The sequence below is a fragment of the Anarhichas minor genome, unplaced genomic scaffold, assembly GCF_050575085.1.
Source record: "Anarhichas minor isolate MPS153535 unplaced genomic scaffold, ASM5057508v1 ptg000042l, whole genome shotgun sequence".
In the NCBI taxonomy this organism is placed as follows: domain Eukaryota; kingdom Metazoa; phylum Chordata; class Actinopteri; order Perciformes; family Anarhichadidae; genus Anarhichas; species Anarhichas minor.
In genome coordinates this window covers 4,433,262-4,454,189 of record NW_027466488.1, presented here as the reverse complement: position 1 = coordinate 4,454,189, position 20,928 = coordinate 4,433,262, and the positions used below count along the sequence as shown (strand labels likewise).

The 20,928-nt window shown below is 43.9% G+C and overlaps 1 protein-coding gene across 2 annotated transcripts in view; it reads left to right on the top strand.

Moving 5' to 3' along the window:
- Positions 1-20,928, top strand: part of gse1b (Gse1 coiled-coil protein b) — a 114,551-nt gene that overhangs the window by 59,706 nt on the left and 33,917 nt on the right. The window contains exon 1 of one of the 2 annotated variants that reach the window (XM_076110043.1): positions 14,280-14,496. The exons of the other annotated variant lie outside the window; for it this stretch is intronic. The gene's annotated coding sequence lies outside the window, so the exon portion shown is untranslated. Of the gene's footprint in view, positions 1-14,279; positions 14,497-20,928 lie in introns of those variants that run through there. 2 annotated transcript variants of the gene reach the window in all.

Here is a 20,928-nt window from a genome sequence, read left to right as displayed (position 1 = left end):
CTTCATCTTCTTCTGCCTCCGTTAATCAAATTAGACCGAGAATCCTAATTAAACCCTGCATGCATCTGATGGCTTTGGGTTCACACACACACACACCAAGGATCCACATCACTACACGTAGACACATGTGCACGTTGTCAGTATTATTTTTCACTTACGTGCACTCTCAGATGAGTAGCGGTTTGAGAAACCAGAGTGGTGAATGTTTGTAAGCTTCCCACTGACCAACACAATGACTAAAGTGCATTACGAATGGGTGTGGAAAGCATGGAGGTAATGCTGCACTCTTTGAGGTGGTTTGTGTCATTGATTTGTGATGATGATATAATGTATGGTAAAGATGCTCAGAGGAAGCAGTAATTTACATTATTTAACTGAAAATCGTCATCGTTCTTGTATACATGAGAGACAGAGAAACAAAGTTGAACATGAAGATTTATAGAAAGGTATGAAGAGAGAGTCAGATGTCAGAGTTTATATGATCATACAAGGTGAGAACTTAAAATGGATTTTGGCCTGTTGCACAGAAACTTTGTACACAGCATGTACCATGGCACCATGTTGCGCTCAACAGGATGTTTTTTGGCTGATCAGACTATTGCTACAGACAGGCTGGGGCTGTATTCATTCATATAAGTGGATGAATTAGAAGAGCATAAGGTGCATGGATGGCTGTATCATATGACTTTATATACCTTGGGCTCATCTCTCAGAGACACATATTTTCACCATCCATTTGAATTTGACCACCATCTTCCTGGCAGAGCCACCTAGTGGCTCGACCAGCAGACCACCTTCAGTGTTCAGCTGAGCAATCAGGTCCTCCCATTTTGAATAAACGTGTCCGTACTTACGTCCACACACACACACACACACACATACACTTGAAAACTGGGGAATGTAATTGATCTCAAATGTTCCCTTCCCTTTTAACAGCACTATAAATGCATGGTGCGTAGAGAAACAAGGCCAAAAAAAACAGATAGATGAGGTTAGAGGGAGAAGCAGGGTAATACTCCCTCACTTCCGGGGTAATTAAGAATGTGTGAGGTTAAGATTTATGAGGAAGAGGAGTGGAAAGCCAAAAACTGTACCATCCAGAAAGAGGGTAATAGGGATGTGGAAACTGCACGTTTTCTTCTCTGGAACTCTGCAGACTGTGTTTATGTGTATTATAGTGTACGATTTCGTTGCAATAAACGGGGGCGGCCTTTTAAGCTGGCAGCTTTCCAATCATTAGTCGATTGGATTTCAGAGCTTAGCCATCAAAGCAACTCCTTTGCTTAAGACAAGGTCTGAAGAAAGTGCAATTTGTTAAATCCCCTCTCCTCCTCTTTGTTCAATCTGTGAAGCATGTGTCTGTCATGCATAAACATGCATCTACTGTCTCTATGTGCACTTTCTGATATCGTTAGAGCTATTATTTTTTCACGTACCTCTTAAATGGGTATCATCCACCAGCTTTCTGTCTGCATGCAGTCATGCTTGGTAGCCTTCCTTAAGGCCTGGTGGGTCCCTCTCTCCTCCTATGGCCAGACTCTAGGGTCCTGAGAGTGTTGACGCAGAGTGCTGCAGTGTTTACAGACAAGAATGTAAATACCTGCGTCACCAGGGGGCTTCTCTATACTCAATATGTGAGTGTTGGAGGGGTTGAGCGGCCGATGACCTCAGGGTATCAGCAGGAGGTGGAATTAGTCAGAGAGGTCCTTGGTTGTTACTTGTCTTCTTTACCAGGGATGAATGACCTGAGACTTCACCACATTCAATGTTGTAATCAATAAATAACCCCTGTCTTCTACTTTATTGGCAGAGGTAGGTTGTGTGTGTGTGTGTGTGTGTGTGTGTGTGTGTGTGTGTGTGTGTGTGTGTGTGTGTGTGTGTGTGTGTGTGTGTGTGTGTGTGTGTGCGTGTGTGTGTGCGTGTGTGTGTTCCTCGGTATGGCTGATTGGTGCCGAGCTGCCAGCCTTTCGGCACACAGGAAATGGAAATGAATCATGGAGGACAGATTAAGAGAAAGGCGAGAGCTCATCGCATCATGTTAAATACTGGAAATGACTCGAGGCAAGGTCTCTCTCACTCCTCTCACTCCTCTCAGTCCCCCCTGCCCCTGTCCATATCTTAGCTCACTCACTTACTCTCCTTCACTGTCTGTTGTTCTCAGACAGTGGTTTAGCATTGGGCGAGTAATCAGCGACTGGGCCTAAAACATCCTATTAAAATTAGCGTCACACACGGAATTTGTGTGCGAGTGAGTGAGTGTGAGACGTAGAGACAGGGAGAGACCGGATGATGGATGATAGATGATGGCTGTGACCTGAATAGATGGCTCCGGGCCGGTCAGATGACTTCCTCAAGAGGAGGAGTAATGAGGAGAGGGCACAGGATTACCGCTCCATCGCTCTGTGTTTATGGAAGCCTTACAGCGATCACAAAACAAATAGCACAGTGGCTATAGCTGAGTATATATCTCACACACTGTGTTCGTCCATGCGAGTGTACAATATGTGCTCGGGAAATGACGCCTGTCTTTCCTTTTCTGAAAAAAAAAAAAGCTAAACAAAAATGTGGCAGAGGGTTTGATGATGTATCTCTTCCTCTCTCACATCCAGCCCTATGGGCGCTGTGTTTGTGTGTTTACTGGTGTTTGTTTGGCTGCTTGGTGTCAGAGTGTAGCCTCGATAGGGGTGGTTTCACACCCTCAGGGAGAACTATACTGCTGAAAGGTTAGACAAGGTTACATCAGCGTTTCTTAGTGAGTGGACACACAAAAACACACTTCCTCTCACACACTCACACGTTGTGTTGATGCCCTGAGCCCAATAGAGACGAGAGTAACTTGCTAACGGTAAAACATGCTCCACACCACTGGTCCAGGAGTGTGTTTTTCCGTATAAATCCCAGAATACAACCAGTTGAAGGATGATGCATCGATCTGACGTCCTAGACTCTGGTGCTGATTGATGTGGCCTGGCTCCTGGCTCTGTGAGTGTCTGCTCGGGTCTCTCAGCATCATGTCAAGGGAGGTCTCAAAAAGGGCCGGACAACTGGGGGGTGCTTAGAACGGCAGATGAAGGTCAGAGGAATGCAGAGTGTAAGGTGAGAAAGGGGCTAAAGGGGGAGGATGAAGCAAACGCAAAGATAAGACAAGTAGATGTGAGCGGGATGCCAAAAGTGCATCACCGCTTTGTTAGAGATGAGGGAGAGCTGGCACGAGACGGATGAGGTCAGGGGTGTGTGTGGGAGAAGAAAGGCCAGGGATGGATACTGATGAGTGTGGGGGAGGATGGGTGGTGGGGAGCGGGAACAGATTCGGGGAGGGGCGGCCAGCTGAATCCTGGTGGGGAGTGGCAGGAGTAAGCTGGCACTGCGGAGGCGGGCATATGGAGGGCAGGTTGGCACTTTGGCTGCCACCGGAGCGTGCACCTGCCGACAGGGGGAGACTCTGCCAAGAGGGAAGGGAGGGAGCAGAGGGAGAGATGGGGTGTGTTTGTGGTACGTGGTAGTAAAGCAGAGTTTCGGGCCTCTGAAGATTTTGGATGTTAATGACGAGTCTAAGTGTATCAGACAACTGTGTGCCCTCTTCCAATGAAGACACACACATGAACGCACACAGGTGGATACATGGAAGGACACATGCTTGCTCATTCCCCAACACCCAAACCTCTAACAGACAAACGCACTCACACACACAAGTATTTAACTCACTGTAAAACAAACAATTGCTCCATTCTCATCCAGTTTGTCTAAATCTAGCAGTCAGATGCACTAAGTGTGTCTCCTGGCAGAGAGCAAATGAACAGCCTTGATAATCAGGATAGCATTTAAAGCCTTCCCTACACAACAACACACTCCCTAATTGGACTCAACTGTTTTGCTGCTAACTAGCTGCTAATTAGATCAGTGAATTCCTCTCACTCCCTTTCTCTTTTCTTGTGTCATTATTTGCTATACGAACAAATCCAAGTGTTTTACTGAAAAGTCTCCCTGCGTGTAGCGGGAAGCAAGAGATGATTTATGTCATTATAACAAATATAGGATAGTTTTACTGAACAAATATAATACATTCAACTTAATGTGTGTGTGTGTATATATATATATATATATATATATATATATATATATATATATATATATATATATATGTATATGCATTTTACTTATTTAAGCTTTTATTAATCTGTGTGTTTGTGTGTTTTGGCTACTCAACACCAACACAGATGCGAGAGCCAAAGGCCAATGGCCTCAATAAGCCGCTGTCAGAGAGGGTTTGTAACAGCCCACTGGAGCCCATCTGTATCCTAACACAGATAAACACATGCACACTCAAACAGATCAGTTTATCATGTGAGTCGGTGCAAGCATACACTATGTCATATTGTGTATATACATAACACATTTGGTTGTAATGTATGCCAATGTGCATGTGTTTGTATGTGTATAGGTGGCTGTCCACAAGTCTGTGCTGTAGGTAAATAGTGAAGGGCAGTGACTCTGTGCTCTGGTTTTAGCCTTGGCTGCGGATACAAGTCTTTTGGCTGCCATGTTTTCCTCTGATCTGCCTCCCCTCTTTCATCACGAAAACCACAGAGAGCAAGGCGGAGGGAGACGGAGCGGTTTAAAGGCTGGCAGCAACATCATGGCCTTGAGGTGTTATCTCTGCCCCTCACCGTGTTGGAGAGAGAGGGCGGAGGGGGGTGAGGAGAGAGAAATGGACTGTGGGAGTGATTGCAGCCTAGCCCACTTCTCTTTTTTTCTCTTTCCTGTGTGGAGCAGGATGGTTAGCAGATGGTCTTGTTACCAGCAAAATGAAAATGAACGCAGTAAAATTTGCTTGTGTTAATTTCTCATCCCCCAGGTGAGACCTCAAGCACTCAAGTAACCACACTCAAACATTTACTCACATATCGCAGATGCACATGCATGCACACACACTGACATGCACGGCATTGCCCTGCTGGCTTTAAACACACACCATCTGCACGCGGGGAAAGTGTGTCGGAGGAGTGTGAAAGCGTGTGCTTGGCTTAAGCAATGTGTTTCTAATGTTCATAGCCATAGCTTATGTTGCTTTGGAATGTAAAGAGTGTTGCAAAACGCTTCATGTCGTCAGTGATCAGTAACCCAGTTGTCCAAAGAGAGGGGGTGTTTAAGGGCACAGGCTGACAGAGCAAAAAGAGGGCTCAATTGGCAATTAGAGGTGAAAGGAAGCAAGGGAGTCTTTGCTAACGGGGAGGAGGAGATGGCATGTTCATCCGCAGATGAAGACTAAATCCTTTCATTCTCTCCTCATCTTCCCTCCCTCCGTCTCCTGCTTGCTTAGCGGTGAGATGAGAGCTTCTGCTTTGTAACGTCTGCTTCTTCGTGTTTGTGTGTTTCGAGGATCCGGACTAGTCCATAGCTTATCCCTCGGAGTGTGTGTGTTCTCTGAGGATAGAAGCGCCTTAGCCTCCCTTATCTTCTTACAGTAGGACGCTTGCTATTGCTGTTTGAACCCCCAGGGGGAAAGAAAGTAATGGAGGGAGGAAGAGTGAGGGAAACATAGCGATACCTAGTGTGTAAAGTAATCTTTATTTTCATTCGCAGTGATTCAGAGAGACCACCACGCCTGTTTTTGTCCTGTAAAATCACTGTCATAGCTGGCTTTGTAGCAGTGGGCCATGATTGATGTCAGTGTATCTCTTTGTAAAGCACAATAGGCATAGCTTTTTGTACTAGAGGTTTTTATCAGCCATGTTAATTCATAGGCAGGAGATAGAGGGCTGGCTGATATTAAAGATGGCTGCATTTGAGGCTAGCCAAATGTTTCACCACAGGCTTAATGAAATGTCTTTTCAACTGTTTTTTCAAGTTCTTTGACCATCACCTCCTGGAACTACTGAGAAAAGGCTGTGAGAGAAAGAAACTCTTAAACCACTTGAATAACACATTTGTTCGATGATCCTTGACACGGTATTGCTCTCTCCCTGCTTGTGCGTAAATGAAAACCTTTTTTTGTGAAGGCAGATGCATTTACCTTGGAGCTCTGTGTACAGCACGGCGGTAACGTTGCTACATTAACAGGAGAGATTGCCGATGCGAAAACAAGTGGGCACTGATGGTACTGCAGTACGCTCTGGCTAAACCCAAATTGCATATGTTGCACTGCTATGTATGTACAACACGCACACTTGCACACACTAGTGTGTCTGTGGTGTTAACACCCAGCCACTTTACCGCCCACACAGCACTTGCATGTGAATGAAATGAGTCATATGTGAGGACGCTCTTCACAAACAAGGCACACAGAGTACATATGTTCGCCTTGAACATACAAAACACTCCTCCATACATCGTGGTCATCACTAAAGAACGACCCCATGCCCTGTCTCAGTGTTAACCCACGTGCACCACATGCATAGTGTTGAGTGAACTATATGCACTCAACACGCAGATAGCGAACTACCACATCTCCTGTTGCTCTTTGACTGACGTGGTACGTTGCAGGTCTCGGCAGAGTCCTTGATGTGTGCAGAAGAGCGATGATGAGCTTAATGCAGTCTGTCTGTGTCCCGGACGTGACCATCGCATTAATGTCGCACTAATACGACACTCTGTTTGCTGCATGCTAATCATGCCACTCTCTTTCACATGCTCTCTTTCTCTCATAAAGTACTTTGTTGTATGACTTCTGAGACAGGGAGGTGAGAGGAGGCAGACTTCTAAAGGCTGAATGGGTTGAACTCGTTGACTGTCATACATATGATAACCAGATCATTTTTGCATCTGAAGAAATAATGTTTATATTCTCTAATTCAATTTGTTGACAGAGAGCAACAATTACTGCACGTTAAGGCTTTGTTGGATTATAAAAATTAAATTTGTCTGGCATTACTGAAAAGTACACTTCCCTATTTTCAGACACTACCTCCACCAGATTCATAGAGGAAAACACATAGGAGCCCAAATTGTCAGTTCTTGCAGTCATTGCATTCGTATCCCACATTGCCCCAACATTAAGAGGAACTGAGCCTCAGCTGTGTTGGGAGCCTCTACAAACGTCCACACCTTGAATGAAAAGCATAATTTGGCCTTAACACTTGTTGTAAGGCCTTGACATTTGGTCCGCCGAAACAAAGCCCTCCCACCCCTCACTCCACCACACACAAACGTATCTCAGGCTGGTTGAATAAACAAGACCACTTCAAAGCAGCTCAGTGCCCATGCCAACAGGCCTGAGAGGAGGAGAGGGAGGGAGGGAGGGACTGCAATACTGGAATGAAACCGGAGGGAGGGGGGGTGGAGGGATGTGTGAGCGTGACTGCTATTAATGGCCTAATAATGTATTTGGCTGTTTTGGCAGTTGTGAAAAGGGTGAAGGGGGGCAGAGGGTAGAGGAAAAGGGGTTGACAGCGTGTCACGGCTAGTTAAAAGCAAGCTGGGAGAAAAGAGAAAGGCCTTGTTTGTTGGGCTAAATGCTGTAAATAACATCAGAGTGCAGCTAAATGGAAATCAATGCAATTACCCTATTAGCATGAGCTTGAACTCACACTGGCCACTCTCTCTCTCTCTCTCTCTCTCTGTCTCTCTCTCTCGCTCTCTCTCCATTTCCTGTACATGTATCACTCTGTGCATGATGTTATGCATTTGTGGCCATATCTGTCAGACAAACCAAAGGAACAGTACTTTTAAACATGGTGGTGTGTGTATGTTAGGAATGTTCAGTATGGATGCCGCTGGGTTGCCCCTGTTAACTCCACTGCAAGTGTAATGATTTTGTTTAGATTTGCATAACCCCCCTAATCACCCCTATTTTAATACCATACAATTGCGGGGGGAGATTATGCTGTTAAGTGGTAAGTCATAATTAGATAAATAATTGGTTTGGCTATCATCGTCCCTGTGCCATCTGTTTGAGGGTATGTGTGCGTGTGTGGGGGCGGGTGAAAAAATGGGGGAGTAAGTGTGTGTTTGTGAAAGGGCGGGGATAATGGAAAAGAAACAGGCTTTTATGGATTATGTTTTGATTAAAAAATTTTAAAAAAAGATACACAAGTCACAAAAAGATTGTCCAGTGGATGTCTTTCTTATACTGTGTGAAACTCCATGTTACGTTTAACTCCAGAAACATTGAGAATAAGTGATATCAGAGGCTACTTTCGTACACAGAGAAACACCGAAGTCCTTGTTTACAATAAAGTATTCTGAGCTGAGAGCTGCTTCATCTGTTTAATTGATTTGTTTGCTGTCAAACTGTTGTGCTGTGATTTCCAGTCATTGCCATGCCGTTTGTTAGAATGTGTTTTCACAAATTTACAGGTGTTTATGGGTGTTTGTATGTGTAAAAACAACTCTTTGCTGTTTGCCTCCTTCATCTCACAGGTTTCTTTTTTGTCCTCCGTTCTTTACAGAAACACAGTCGCATCTGCTGCTGACTGACAACCATTTGCATGTCTCCATCTGTACTGGCCCCATCTCTTTCCCTTCCCCACTCTCTATTTGTAGCCTTCCTCCCTCCTTCTCTCTGGTCCTTTTCCCCTTTCCTTATTCTTCCCTTTTCTGCTGTAAGCATGACAGTAAAATAGTGATTTCTGTAACCTGCATCCCATATTCCCTCTCTTCATCTTTGTTTCTTTCTTTGTCAGAGTAGTTATTCTAGTGCCTCTCTCTGCTGCTGTATTGAGGGGAACAGGCGGTGGGGCTTCATCTCTACAATGAGAGTGAGGAGGGAACAATTTAATCTAATTAGCAGCTGCGATATTTTCCATAAAGATTAATTTCAACTGCTGCTGCAATTAGGGCAGTATAGGTATAAAATGAGAACGAAGGTACAATGAGTGAACAAGTGTATGTATATGCGTACGCGCATATTAGTATGAGTATATCTATTTTGTGCTTGTCTATGTTTGTGTGTATGCACTTGGGCAAAGTGCTTAGTGGGTTAAGGGTGTCTATGTGCTCTGAACATTCACACTGACAGCTAACAATTATGCTGCCGCCGGTGTGGCTAATAGAGGAGTGTACATTGTTAATTATGTCACAGCAGAGAGGTGGGAAGGTGAATACATTTGAATAATGGGAGGAATGATATAACAACGGGCTTCTAAATTCCTTGGCCTTTTTGAATGTGTAATGAAGGGTGTCTGTGGATGCGTGTGTCCACTCAGACCCAGAAAGCTTTTCAGACATTCATAGAAATAAAACAAACACACATATTTACCATCCCCCTCACACACACACACACACACACACACATCCTCTCTCTCTCTTTCTCTCTCACTCTCACACACACACCCACGGTAACATTGAGAGGCGGAGGGTACGTCTAAGTAGTGCGCTCGTGCCTGGTTTTCCAGATCAATTATGTGTGGCTGGGTGATCGATGCGAGGGCTTAGCGGAGTGGAGAGAGCTAATGGGCAGGTCAGTGGCTCAGACACATCCTGGCTCCCCCTGCCTATTACCACTACGTCTGTTAATAGGCCTCACCACACTCCCCTGTTGCGCACACACACATACACAGACGCTTGGGTGGTAGGAGGAAAGCAAGGAGGGAACACAGCCAAGCGTGCTCTATCCACAGACCTACTCCTTATACTTCCAGTCTTAACCCATGTTTCTCTCACACATCTTCTTTTTCTGTCAGCTTTAGTTTCTTGTTCTGTTTTGTTTGTGGGCTTTGACCTGTTTTTACAGCAAGGCTTTGGCGCTACACCATATGTTGATGCATATGTATAAATGTTAATAAGTGAAGGGGCAGATAAGCAGCATATTTAGAGCCATGTAAAGTAAATATGAAAGAGATTACTCTGCAACCCTCATTTAATCTCCTCAAAGTCTACTCCAGCTCACACAGGCTTGAAGACAGATCATCCCCTGCATTTCTAATTGGTTGAAGGATACGTAAGTGTCTTGCGATTGGTCTTGTGTGGCTGTCGGTTAGAAGGTAGTGGTGTTTGGCTGTGAGGCCGGGGGCTGGGTTAAAGGGTCAGGCAAGCAAAAAACTGCTGGGCACTAATTGAACTGGATATGTTATATTTCAAGTTGGTGGTGCTTTTTTGTTTACGGTCAATGTTTAATGCAACATTGTCCAAGATAAGTCCAGAATTTTGGATCTCAGTATTATATATATTTTATTTCTGCAGTATTTTACAGAATATATTATGGCCCCTTGTTTTTTCAGTAAATGTTATATTCAAGAACTTTGGAAATTACTGTCTTTTGTTTCAAGATTGACATTCTATAAATTTATAGGCAACATGATGTATTCTGGTGTTATAGGTAGAGCTATAGGTTTAGTTAACAATTTCATCTTCATCACTGAAAATGCGTTCTACTTATACACCTTTTTAATTCTTCTCAAAGATGAGGTTTGTTTCAGATAATAACGCTAACTATTTTGCTATTAATTAAACCATTTTATAGACAATCAAGAAATGAATTGTCCTAATAATTGATAGTGAAAATATTAATTTAGCTGCAGCTCTATGCTTTCTTTCTGCTGGTATACTGACACCATTATTTATATGTGTAGGACAATGACGACAGCAGGTCAGTCAGCGAGGTAAACAAAGTAAATCGGGGGGTAAAACAGCAGGGCCTCACTATTCCTAGTTATTTCTCCAATTACTTACTCTGTCTTTACATCCATCCCTCTCTCTCTTTCTTGCTTAATCTGTCGCTTTGCTTCGCCCCTCTTCTGTCTTCTGTGTGGCATCTGATCTGCATGTTAATTACATCTATCGCCTTAATTTAATATCTGCCTGGGAAGAATGTGGAACACACACCCCAGAGGTAAAGCATATGCCCTGCAGCACTCACTCTCACAAGCGCATATGCTTGTAAATGCAAAGACATACACAAGGCCTATTGGTTTTCTTCTGCATTGCTTTGTGCTTGCCTGGATTGCTGGTTGTCTGAGGTGTTGTGTGGGTGATGGAAGTAGGAGGCAAAGCCTAGCATAGTCTGGATAGAAGGCCCAGAGTAATAGGGGGCCCAGGCAGGATGTCCTGAAGGGGGGATGAAGTCTTTCCTAACCCAGCCTCTCTAAGTGTGTATCCCCATGGCGAAGGCTAAAAGCGCTGCCACTTGTTGTCCACATAATAGAGGCGAGGCAGGAGGCGGGGGGGAGTTTGTGCCATTTGTCTTTGAGAGGAGCGAGGGAGTTCAAAAAGAAGGTGAAAGAGCCATTCTTTTTAGATGACGTGGGGGAGGAAAGCGTGCATGCTTTCACAGGGCAGGGCAATTCATCCGCCAGACGCCCCTCTCCACCGCCAATGTGCATACTGGCGAACACAAGACGTATATGCTGACACACATACATGATGCAGACATTCTCATCCGCTGTACAACCAACCCCTCAGCATACTTGGTAGAGCTGCAGTGTGTTGTGAGATCACAAGGTGTGTGATGCCATCATAGCTCTAATAATTAGAACAGTTTTTATTACGATCTCCCCAACACACACCCACGCGCGCACGCACAGACACACTCTCGCTCTCTGTCTGAGCCATGCAACAAGGCTGTGTCTCTAGTGGCTGATAGATTGAAATGAATGTAACAGCAGTCAGATCCTTCAAAAGCCTCTCAAAAGCTTAAGCCCCTTTATTAAATTAAGCTAACGATGCCTAAGGCCAGGTCCAATGCTGAGAGAGAGAGAGAGAGAGAGAGAGAGGGAGAGAGAGGGAGAGAGAGAGAGAGAGAGAGAGAGAGAGAGGTGGTGCATAGGGAGGTAAAGGCTGCAGAGATAAGGAGGCGGGGGAGAAGGCAATGTTAGGAACGAGGATGTGAAATGGCAAGTAGTCAAATCAATGAGGGATGGTGGGAATTTAGTATCAAAGAAAGGAGGTGGAGGCAGTAAAGGCTGAAGAAAGAGGACAGGAGGAGGAGAGAGAATACCCTGCAGCCTCCCGTAGTTGTACAGTAGTGCACCTGCGGCTGAGAAGTGGAGTAGTAATTAGGAAAGGCTCATTGTGGGAGACACACAGTGCAAATGCCTATTTTTGAAAGTATGTAATGAAAACATAAACGTTTATGTTTGAGTTTTTTAACGGGTTAAGCATTCCAATGCTTTTTTCAAACTGTTTATGTTAATTGACGTGCGATAAAAGCTGAATCATTGTTGTTATTTGCAGTGGGGAGGAAAGCTGTACAGGGAGTGTAGCATTCGTGAGCGTACGTGTTGATACACAATTGTGTGTTTTTTAGCTCGTTTACCTGCACTGTACATATTGGTAAGCTTGTGTGTGTGTGTGTGTGTGTGTGTGTGTGTGTGTGTGTGTGTGTGTGTGTCTCTAGTAGGGCTGACCTTTACGATTAATACTCACAGCATTTTTTTGATAAATGTATTAGATTTAGATTTAATTGGGGGAAAGAAATGTATTCCAGTATTTCTGTAGCTCAGATGAATGTTGTCATGCTGAATGATGACCTGGTGCTTATTAAAGCACCAAAACATATTTGTGAATATTATTGTGATACCAGAGATTTGACTATTATTTTCTTGTAATGACTTTCCTTAATAGCAATGACTAATCACCAGAAAGGACTAAAGACTCATTAGTGATCAGTGATTAAAATATATACCATAGAAAATGACTAATTGACTTTAAAAAATTGTCAACTAAGTCATTTTAATACCCAAAATTACTGATTATTTGACTAATTGAACAGAAGGGGGCTGCCTTGGTGTCTAGATAGCTGTCCTGGGGGTAGCATGTGTACAGACAGCAGGCAGATCAAAGGCTGAGGTCTCCGTGCTGCATCGTTAGTCAGGACACCTTGTATACCTGCTCTCTCTCGCAGGTCAAGTAGAGGTGAGGGAAACACTATCACTTGGATGAAAGACAAGACACGCAGGCTTAATCACGAACTGCAGAAATACATCTTTACACACAGACACATACAAGAAAGAGGGTCATGCTGCCTAAAGTGGAACGCTGTGTGTGCTGGGTAGTGTTTCTCTTCTATGCTGTGCTGGGCCTTCTGTGAGCACGGAGAAGTGAACTGTGGCAGGAGACACATCATTTATAATTAGGCCTGCATTTGATCCAATACATCGCAGCAATTAGCAATTTACAGCACAATGTGAAAAGGGCCTCATCCCGCTTCCTCCCCAGCCATCACCTGCTTAATCCTTATTTTCATCCTTGGCTTTGGGAGCACATCCTGTCTTTACTGCTTACAAGTGCGGCTTTGATTTTACAGCATGTGCAGTCTCTGGTATCTAATCCACAGTAAAACCATTGATAAGCCAGAAAGGGGAAGAGGTTGTCAGCTGAGGCTTCTCTGTGCTTTTGGTGGGTGACTGGCCTCTTGTGGACAGTTGATGCAATTACTCTTCTTTTTATTAACCTACTGTATGTACTGTATGGCCATGCAATATTAGCAACAAGCAAAACAAAGGGGTCTTATTCTTTAATACCTGTTGGTTATTGCAAACTGTGGTTAAAGCTTGAGTTTCAGCCAGATTTAAGATATTTCATAATATGAACTACTCAGTCACATGACCTCTAGTAGCCTATCACACGCTTTTGGAGATACTAATATCAGAACTGATCTAGTGTTATTAGTTTGGATGTATTATTGGAGAAATACAATAATGTAGCCTACAGCAAGTTTAGTGTAAACACACTATGAGGACAAAGATGATTGTTAACAGAATAAATTATGTTGTGTGTCTTTATGGAGTTACCGTAGGAATATATATGTAAAGAACGGTCATAAACTGCTTTGTATTTTGCGTGGTAGCATCACAGATCTGCAGAAAATGTGTTAATTAACAATTAATTAATTAATATCCCTTAATAATCCTAATTAAACATAGAATCACTGCATTTCCAGTCGAATATGCTTTTAATTGGCATTGCATGAGAAAGACAATCCATGTTTAAAAAAAAGGCAGCATAGGATATTCAAATGAATGAAACTGAAACCAATAATATAGTCTGTAAAAACATAAATCTCGCAGGCTAATTGTTGTTTTAGAAGAGTATTGAATAAAGAATGGATGGCTGTTCATATTGTCTCCTTTAATTTTGTCATATTGAATTTGTAGATACAAGTTAGTCACAGATTTGTGGTTATTTTAAATGGAACAGGAAGTGACTCTCTCTGTCCTGGTTGGGGATGGACGGGACATTCTTTATCCCATTGGGGGGGACAATGCGGGGTCAGCCCTGTGGACTGGAGGCGTGACGGTGGGGGGGGGGGGGGGGGGGGGGGAGCAGGTGCTTTTACCCCCCGCCCCCCTCAGGCTTGTCTGTCTGTCTGTCTGTCCGGCCCCCGCCGGAGAGGAAGCCCCACCTCCCGGCTCCCTGCAACCGGCCGCCTCTCTCCTCCTCTCCCCGGCGCTCTGCTGTGCTCTGCTCCGTCCCCGTGGCCACGCTAGGCGTCGGAGCTTCCTGCGTGACAACAAAGTGCAGACTCTCTGTTCTCGACGGAGGGATGGATCCGCGCTTTTACCGCTAACGGAGGGAAACATTTACTCATTTAAACACTGGATTAGCCCACACTTGTTTGCGGTGAGTAATTCTGTGTAAACCTGCAGTTATGTTTTAAAAACCTGGAGGTTGTTTGTGTGAACGAGCGCGAGCAATACGGCGAGGGTTATGTTGAGGAAGTCATTGCGATATCGAGGAAACGGGTGCTAGTTTTTTATTTTCTTTTTCTTTTTGTCGAAGGTCGGTGCCGAACCCTTGTGTATGTACGCGGGTGTGCGCGCGTGTTTTGTGTGTGCGTGCTCACGTGTGTGTGAAATGCAAGAAAGAGAGCGTCAGTGCTACTGAAAGAGAAAGAAAGAGCCACTCCCGTGGGTTCAGGTGGCGATTTAAGCTGTTTTTTTTTATTATCTGGTGTTTATAATCCGCCTTGTTATGTTGTTTTTTTTTGTTGAGACAATCGTTTTTAAAAATTCAGATTAGCCTAAAGGACTGAAAAGAATAGCGGGCGACCCCCACCCCCTCAAATTAACTTCTTGTAACATTGTTACCGGTGCGCTGTTGTGATTATTATGTAAAGCACAGCCCACAGGGTTTCTGCGTAAACCATTTACGCGCACTGTAGGCCCCTTATGTACAATTGTGTTATTGGCTTTACTTGGTCTGTAATTCTCCAGTCATGATGGCTCCTTTAAAATGATTGGAGAGCGTCTGGTCAGGGCTGCTGCTTCAGATCAGGGAAGTCTGTCTGAGTGGGGCATTTTCTCTGTATAAATGTGTCTGTGCCTGCGTTCGTGACACATGGTGACCATTTGCTGCCCTCTGGTGAAGGCTCTGACCCGGTGTGTGTGTGTGTGTGTGTACACGTGCGCGTGGCAGGTGGACCGTGTTGAATCACTTCCCACGCGCTCCTTCACTTCTCTTGAACTCCAGGCGCATATAACAGCTGCTTCTGTCGAGAACACACACAAACTTAACACACGCGCACCACTCATCACGCTCACACACTTCTCGGGTTTAAAACGGGGTCTACAAACACAGCCCGTGAAGCAACAGGCTTTACTGAGCAAACTGTGCTGCGGGTTGAGTTTATCTGCAGCCAGAAGGAGCCTTTTTGTGTGTTTTAGCTGCTGCTGATAAGGTTGCCCATAACAGAAATTAAAGCCTCCTGTTTTTTTTATAGTGAGGCTGCCCTGCTGGTGTCTTTAACTGCTGCTAGAATTAGGGTCTGCCATGTAAGATATCTGGAAGATACCTGCGTGCTGTAATTTTGGGCATATTGTGGTGTCCGTTATTGTCTCACTGCCACTTGCATGGATTACAGACTCTTTTCTCTCAAGCACCAGAAATGGTTGGCAGCAGCACAAGGTTTAGAAAAATGAACTATGGGGACATTAAGAATAAGTGAGGGGAGGGGACACGTTCATTGTCACCAGCTGACACTGGAAGGCAATGGGCGATGCTATTGTTCTTGTTGAGTCCCAAAGAAAACACATTTCAACTTTTTATGGACATTGTTTGTGGGTATTTATTTATTTCAATATAAAATAACAATAAGTATCTTACTAAGGAGGCTATTTGGCCACGTGTCTATCTGTTAGGTGCCAGGTTTCAAAATAGAAATTTAAATGAAAAAACAGCAGTTTAGGTGTAGATCTGGGAATTTGGCACTTTTTATGTTTTTCTCATGAACAGCTGGACGTAATATGACACATGGCGCATGTATCCTATGGTTGTCAATCACTGTGTGTATTTTGATTAAAGTCTTGATCCAGATTAAGCCAGAGTGGATGGATATGCTCTCGGAGGGCCACCGATGGCAGCCAACGTCACTAATACACTATGACCATTTCCATACAGGAAAACACCCGGATGAACACACGCGCACACACACACAAGTTACACAACCCCGCAGTTGACCTCTGACTGCTGTCACAGCTCAATCTCTGATCGCTGCCTTTCAGCTGTGGAGCAGAACGGGGAGCTGCCAGATCAGAATCAGTCACTGATTCAAGATATGTGAGCTACAAGTGAATATGATTCATAGCATAGATGTTAAAGTATTTTTCAGAGAAACAAACTCGGTAACGGGGACAAACATAACCTCCTTGGCAGAAGCTGTGAGTTAGCTAACTCGAGGTGGATTTATCCTCCCTCGTCACAGATTTACATGTGTCTGATGGTTCAGGACATGATAAGAGTGTAAGATTATTTATGCAAATCTTGCGCTGAGAGGAACAGAATTTCTCGCGTGTGATCTGCCATTTAAAATTTGTCGAACCCTTACCCTGCGATAGAGCCTATACTAGGTTGGCATGTTTTCAGGTGTCGTCGTCGTCGTCCTGTTTGTCACGCTGCGGTAGCCTGCAGTGCTGCACGTGTCTGGGGGCTAGACGGCAGCTGTGTTGAGCAGAGTGTTGGTGACAGTTTGTCTGTGGCAACAGCACCTGGCTCTGTTTAGAGAGTGATTAGGAGAGTCCCAAGCAGCTCCCCATACTGTTTACACAAGGAGCCTGGAGTTAAAGGTGACCCACTTTGCATTTCCTTATCAACAGCCCCCATTGATAGTTTTGAATAGCACAGACTGTAGAGAGGCCTTTGCATGGGTTTACACGGTTTCCTATTGGAGACAATGAGATGTGTTTGATTGGGCGAGGCTTGGATTTGACTAGCATGACAACAATGTCCTGAGGTGGCATGAAAATGTGTGTGCACACGGTGCACACACCGCTTTCTTTGTGTGCTGTGTGGTCTGCCGGTGTGATGGAAGCGAAACCACTGTTTGATGTTTAGGAAATACAGGTTTTCCTCAGCCATCATGTCTCCGTCACCTTTCTCTCTTCATCTCTGTCGGCTTTTCTCTGTCTCACTCTTGATCTGTCTTCTTCTGTCTCACTCTTGATCTGTCTTCTTCTGTCTCACTGGCTAGCTAACTCTCCAGGTGTGCCTGTTAGACTTTGTGGAGGAAGGCCCTGTTTGAGAGCAAGTGTGCGTGATTGTGTGTGTGTCTAAACGTGTAAAAACGGGTGGTAAAGGTAAGCTGTAAATGTGATGACCAGTGAAGACGGCTGAACAAACGGGTCATAAAGTATTTATCTGAAAGGAAGACGAAACAGAAAGTTGGTTGTGCAGACAGACCGATCCACAGGTAGAGGAAGACGTTGTAAAGTAGAAAGCTGCAGAACCAAAAACTTCCTGTGGCTCATTTTTTTTCTTGCCTACTGCTTTTTGCTCCATTTTTCACTGATAAAGCTTCTTATCTCTGTGTGTGTGTGTGTGTGTGTGTGTGTGTGTGTGTGTGTGTGTGTGTGTGTGTGTGTGTGTGTGTGTGTGTGTGTGTGTGTGTGTGTGTGTGTGTGTGAGCGAGCCTAATCTGCTCTGTAAACTGGGCCTGTGTCCTTGTGTCACCCAGCATTGCTGTTAAACAATACTTCATTTTCACCCCCAGGTATTCTGTATATGTGTGTATTGTATATACTATTGTATATTGCTGAAACACGGCGTAAAATTATTGTTACAATGAATTGTAAATGCAATGTAATTTGTGAGAGATCACAGCAAACATACCACCTAGAGAGAAGTAGTAAAAACAGTAACGGGTCGTAGCTTGCAGTAGTAATTCATTAATTGAACGTGGAAGTTTATGTGAATGCGCTGTAGTTAATACACACATCTCTCCTTCCTGTTCCCCCTCATATCTTCATCTGTGGGTGTGTCAAGCAGATGTTAACAGGTGCCTACTCACGCAATTGGACCCATTTCTCTTCAGAAGGATAATTGAGTTTATGTCGTTGTTGTTTGTTTTAAGCGTCACATTTGTTTCACTTTACTTCACCACTTATTTTACAATTTGTTTTGACTTAGCTTGATTGTATCTTTTTTATCTTTTTTTTTTTTTTACACAGTTTGTTACTCCGTAAACATTTCTCTGTATTTTTCATTTGCGGAACTTGCGTTTGTTGTGGCGTCAAAAATGAAGCGCGATGCAAGCCCGTTTGAGTTGAGGCCGAGTCACGCTGTTCTTTGTGTCGCCATGAAATCCCATGCTGAAGACCCATTCCCTGAACTGCATTGGATACATGCTGCTTTCATATCCAGTGTGATATGAGGAGCACATTGCTCAGCAGTGGGGTAACTAACTTTGTTTTTGTATTTTCACTCTTCAGCTTTGGAAAAAAGAAAACATTTTCACTCGCACACACAAAAGCCAGTCTTGCTACATTCACCAGACCATACCGCACTCTCGATATCTTTAGCGTATTTGTATGTTTGTGTAGCTCAGTGGTTCTCAAACTGTGGGCGGCGGTATTGCAGGTGGGGCGCAGGGGGAAATGCAGAATTTTTTTATTTCAAGGACTGTATTCATACCTGCAAACTTGTCGCTTTTCATTAGCCGTTTTGAATCAAAATATATCATCGTGTAGATCCGTAGAGTTTTTTTTTTTGGGGGGGGGGGGGGGTCAACTGGCCAGCCAGCGTTTCTCAGATTGGAGTGAGACGAGGAGAAAAGGTGATGTCGTGATCTTCACAATAAAACATCTCTGATGTGACGTGTCGAGTCTTGGCCAATCAGCGTTCAGATGTCTACAGCGTCTTCATTTCCCTCCGTTAAAGTTTAAGTTACGTTATGTTCCGTTACCGTTCAGACTTGCTGGGTTAAGTTAACGTCCACTGCATGCAAAACTTGATCGACTATTAACGTTCGTCATTATCACGATTTAGGAGGAAAAAACGTAACGTGATGAAACATGCAGCCCCCCCGTGTTCCGGTTCAGTTCACGCGGTCACTCGTTAACGTTAAACCCGAACACCGGCACATCTGGTTGCAGGTTGTTTGTTTTAACTCAAAGTAGAATGATGATGAGGTCAAAGAGCTCCAGGGAGAGGGGGCTGGTTGTGTAGCGCAGCTTGACGCAGGGCTGAGCTGTGAGTGGAGCTGGGCCTGGATAAAGGTGGAGCTGGGCCTGGATAAAGGTGGAGGTCTAAACAGACGTGAGGAGCTTCCTGCCGTCACAGTGTTTTAAATACATTGATAAGGCAGGGTATGCTGAGTGCAGCATCTGCTCCAAGGAGATGAACTACAGCAACAAGGGCTCACATGTCCTCTCATCACACTGTTCACACTGTTCACTGTGATGACCACAGCCAGTGTACCAACAGTCCCATGTGCTGCTATTATTATCACAGTTATTATCACAGCTATTATTTTACTTTTAGAATGCTACATTTTAAAGCTCATATTTAAAATAAAATGCTCCAGATATGTGTGACACATATCTGGAGCATTTTGTTTTGTTTTTCACAGGTTGCAGTTTATTGTGAATATCTTGGAAAGATATTCACAATAAACTATTTTTTGCCAAATATTAGTTATTTTTTGCACAGATTGAACTTTATTTGCATTGTTCTAACAAAGTGATTGCACATTGTATTTGTTTTTGTCTGATGGAGCAATCTGGTTTACTTGAAAGTGATTAAAATTTTCTTTATTCTATTATTTGAAAAAGCACAGATGGAGGAGTCACAAAATGTTATTTCAATAAAAGTTCAACATGGACCATTTTGTTACAATTTTGTTGGGGCGGTGGGGCATGAACATTTTTCTTCCTCCAAAGTGGGGCATGACAGAAAAAGTTTGAGAACCACTGGTGTAGCTGATGTTTGCTTCTGTCGTTTTCATACCCTGATAAGCGTTGGCCAAACAAGCACAACACAGGCAACATGAGCGCAGGAGATAAGGGAATCATACACACACTCAATACTGACCATACTTGACTATTGCCCTCACCAAATAGGGCTTCTTTCATTCAGCATTTTGGTGTGTGTTCCCCTGCATGTATCATACAGTGTGTGTGTGTGTGTTTTTGTCTATCTGGTCTTTGTACTTTCTCCAGTCACACTCTTACAGTATAACCCAGCATTGTGCTAAAGGCTACTCTTCAACAAAGGCCTTTTCTTGTGCTATCACATCATCATCTCTCTTTTCCCTTCTATCTGTGTCTGCTTCTATTTCTCTTCAACATGTCTGTCTCTCTGTGTGAAGTGGCTTTTGTGGCCATGCATGTTTTAATCAGCTCATGGACAGAGCTGCATGCCTATGTTGGTGGCGGCCACAGTTGCTGTGTTAAACGTGCTCTCACAGAAGATCTAGTCGCCGGACTTGTTTTACCTGGCTGGTATTTGCATTATCTATTTGGGCCACTGTTCTTTTAAAAATCTGTTTATCTTTTAACATCAACCATATGTGCCTACCCTTTGCAAAATGGAAATACATGAAATAGATACACAAGAAGGAAATCACATAGCATTAAATAAAACATATTCTCATGTTGCTCTCTGGGAGTGGACTCTTTAAGTTGAGCTGAACTACCAGTTACTTTCGTTATCAATAACGAGCGTCTTTTCTATTGTTTGGTCTATGTAAAACAATAGCAAGAGAAAGGCTAAGGGTGAAACTATTCATCAATAATCAAAAAATAGTTCCCAATTATCTTTCTGTTGATGAATTTATCGAAT